The sequence below is a fragment of the Herpailurus yagouaroundi genome, unplaced genomic scaffold (genome assembly GCF_014898765.1).
Source record: "Herpailurus yagouaroundi ecotype Mexico unplaced genomic scaffold, PumYag 141, whole genome shotgun sequence".
NCBI classification, from domain to species: domain Eukaryota; kingdom Metazoa; phylum Chordata; class Mammalia; order Carnivora; family Felidae; genus Herpailurus; species Herpailurus yagouaroundi.
The window spans coordinates 15,796,727-15,801,006 of NW_024412396.1; positions in this window are offsets into that span (position 1 = coordinate 15,796,727).

Here is a 4,280-nt window from a genome sequence, read left to right on the forward strand (position 1 = left end):
GATCCACCCCACCCCTCCCCACCCCCCTCCCAGTTTAGGCAATACCTCTCTGAATACACTACTTATGTACAATGGGGTTTCTCTACCTTGACTGATCACAGCCTTGTATGAATTTTGATTATTATCTTGCCAACTCCTTTTTTTTGGTAATTCTTACCCTCACTCAGTAGTTTACTGTCACACATGCTGGTCAACACTCAGAGGAAGAGTCCGGGAATGCACTGCAGTTCTGCAGAGTCCACTGCTCTCTTGTGCTCTCCCTGTGGAGTACTCCTCACTACATGCAGAATCTCTCTTCTTCAGTAGTCTGACCTGCAAACTCTAACCACATTCTCAGCTCTGTGTTCTCGACTCAGGGAGGCTGCCAGGCTGTTTCGTTACCCTTTCCTGCTCTCTGCTCTCTAACTTCTCCAGATAGTAAGCTGGGTCAATCCTCGAGCTCACTTCATACGCTTCCCTTCCCTCAGGGATCACTATGCTGGGCTGCCTGTTGTCCGAAGTCCAAAAACATTGATCCATGGATTTTCACTGTTGTTTGCTGTTGTTGCTGTTGGTTGATGAGTTTTTTGTTCTTTTTTTTTTTTTTTTTTAAGTCAGAGGGTAAATGTCCTGGTTACTCCATCATGCCCAAAAGTATAAGTCCTTCTATAACTGTTTTAAAATATTGGGGCGCCTGGGTGGCGCAGTCGGTTAAGCGTCCGACTTCAGCCAGGTCACGATCTCGCGGTCCGTGAGTTCGAGCCCCGCGTCAGGCTCTGGGCTGATGGCTCAGAGCCTGGAGCCTGTTTCCGATTCTGTGTCTCCCTCTCTCTCTGCCCCTCCCCCGTTCATGCTCTGTCTCTCTCTGTCCCAAAAATAAATAAAAACGTTGAAAAAAAATTTTTTTTAAATATTATCCTCTTGATGTCTAACTGCCTTCTTCCCTGTTGAGAAATTACCTGTCGGTCTTAATGTTTTTCTCCTGGAGGTAAAGTCTCTGTTTTCTCTGATTCTTTCTTGTTTTTATCTTTTTCTTTGTTTTTGACAGTTTTGTGCCTAGATGTGGTCTTTGTATATTTCTTGCTTGATTTCATCCATCTTATTAAATCTCAAACTTGATATTTTTTGCCATCTTTAGGAAACTTTGGTCAATATCTCTTTCTCCTCCTTCTGAAATTCCAATTATATATATTTTATATTTATTCACTGTGTTTCCCCATATTGCTGTCACCCTGTCCTGTATTTTCCTTTTTTTTTTTTCCTTTATGTACATTAGTTTTGAATTTTCAAAATTGCCTTTTATTTCACTAATCCTGTCTACTGATGTTAAAGCTGTCTATTCAGGTCTTAATTTCAGATTCTGTACTTTTCAATTCTACAGTTTCCTCTTGATTTTTTTTTTTTTTTTGTACATTCCAATTCTCTGGTAAAATACTCACCTTTCCAAATATATTGTCTCCCCCTTTGGTTCTGTTTTCTTGAATATACTAGTCATAGTTACTTAAAAGACTATGTCTACATGTCTACTAACTCCACTTTCTGAATCATCCATGGTCTGTTTTTGTTTTCTGCTTTCTAGATGCATGGTCCTGTCTCTTGGCATGCCTATTAATTAATGGTTGACTAAATGCAAGACATCCTGACCCTCTAGAAGATTCTGTCTTCCTCCAGAGAGGGCTTAACCTTTCCTCTATTGGGAAGATTGCGTGGAAGTTAATCACCTTAATCCAGTCAGGTACTATGCTGAGTTGTACCTGGGTTACATTCTGAGTAAGGCTCAGTTTTCTCTGGTTTTCCTCTCCTCTGATGGCCTAGCTCACTCGAGCTTTCAACGGTACAAGTGATGGCTTCACTGGGGCCCATTGAGATAGTCTCATCTGAGCTTTTTTAACCTCAACTTAGCACAGCTCAGAATTTGCCAAGTATTTTGAAGGGAAAACTAGGTGTGTGTTTCAGGCCCTTTGGCTCTCCAGGTCTGTCACTACAGCCTTGCAAGAATTGCTGAAAGCTATTTTCTCTGTGTCTAGCAGCAGTCTTCTTCCAGGACAAAGCCCAGATTACCACTCTCTCACCTTCACCCAAAACCAGCAAAGACCTCCAGGGGAGAGCGGCTGCAGAGTTTACCTCTCTGTTCTTTCCTCTCTAGAATCTTAGTCCCCCTCTTCTTTGTTTCAGCCCCTCTCTGATACTTTTAGTAAGTTATCCAGCTTACTTTTTGTAAGTTTTCCAACTTTTCTTCTTATTCTTAGCAGGGACATTGGTCTGCCACAAACCACTCTCTTCTGGAAGCAAAATGTCAGTGAGTTTTTAATTTCTGTTATTACATTTTTTTCATTTCTGAAGGTTATATTCTGATCATTCCCCAAATCCAGTTGGTCATTTTTATGGTCCCTTGTTCCTACCTCATATTTTCAATTCCTTTTTATCTTATACATTTTAAACATGCTTATTCTGTATTTGATTTCTGATCATTTTAATATCTGAAGTATTCACTGCTCCAATTTTGCGGTATTTTCCACTAGCTACATTTTTGCTGCCATATTTCTTTGGATGTTTGGTGATTCATGAATATGAGCCTATATTTCTTAGAATTATCCTCTGCGGGACTTTTCAGGGCCTGGGTTGAAGGTCGGTTCCTCCATAAAGGCTTCACATTTGCTTCTGTTAATCACCTGGGAACACATACAGGCTTTAGAGCACTTTAGAAACTTAAATGGACCACTTAAATGATGATAATTTGGGTTGAAAACCCACATGAGGGCTAGCTTATGGTTATAAAATTGATGACAGTTCCCATGTTTATGGATTGGAGGAATTAATATTGCTAAAATGTCCCTACTACCAAAAGCAATCCACAGATTGCACAGAATGCCATCCCTATCAAGGGTCCAGTGGCATTTTTCACAGAAGTATAGAAAACAATCCTAAAATTTAAATGGGACACAAAAGACCTCAAATAGCCAAAGCAATTCTGAGAGAACAAAGTAGGAGGCATCACACTTCTGATTTCAAGATATACTATGAAGCTAAGGACAGTACTAGCAGAAAAAGAGACAAACAGACCAATGGAACAGAATTGAGTTTATCAACTAATATTTGACAAGGGAGCCAAGAATACTCGAGAAAAGACAGTTTGTTCAATAATGGTGCTGGGGGTGGGGGGTACTTGGATAGTTAAGTCAGTGAAGCACCTAACTCTTGATTTTGGCTCAGGTCATGACTTCATGATTCATGGTTTTTAGCCCCATGTTGGGCTTTGCACTGACAGCGCGGAGCCTGCTTGGAATTCTCTCTCCTGTCTTTCTGCCCCTCCTCCCACTCTCTCTCAAAATAAGTAAACAAAATAAATAAATAATGGTGCTGGGAAAACTGGATATTCACATGTAAAACAAAAAAATGAAACTAGACCCTGTCCGGCACCACTCACAAAAATTAACTTGAAATCAATTAAAGGCTTAAATATAACACCTGAAACCATGAAACTCTTAGAAGAAAACATAGGAACAAAGCTCCTTGACATGGGTCTTGGCATTGGTTTTTTGGATATGACATCTAAAACACAAGCAACAAAATCAAAGATAAATAAGTGGGATTACATCAAACTGAAAAGCTGCACAACAAACAAAACCATTGACAAAGTGAAAAGACAACCTGCAGAATGGGAAAAAATATTTGCAACCGTATATCTGATAAGGGATTAATATCCAAAAACATATAACTCATTAGCATAAAAACAGTCCAATTAAAAATGAACAAAAGACCTAATTAGGCATTTTTTCCAAAGAAGATATATAAAGGGCCAACAGGTATATGAAAAAATACTCAACATTACTAGGCATTAGGTAGAAGCAGATCAAAACCACACAGGGATATCACTGCATACCTGTTAAAGTGGCCATCATCAAAAAAGATAATAAATAAACACTAGTGAGGGAACCCTTGTATATTGTTCGGATTATAAACTGGCACAGCCACTATGGAAAACAGTATGGAAGATCCTCAAAAATTTTAAAATAGAATTACCATATGATCCAGCAATTCTACTTCTGGAAATATGTCCAGAATACATGAAAACACTACCTCAAAAGGATGTCTGCACCCTCATGTTTCTAGAACCATTATTTACAATAGCTAAGACATAGAAACAACCTAAGTGTCCATCAACAGACAAATAGATAAAGAAGCTGTGGTCTATATACACAATGGAATATTATTCAGTCATAAAAAAGGAAATGCTATCATTGAAACAACGTGGATGAAACTTGAGGGCATTATGCTAAGTGAAATAAGACAGACAAAGA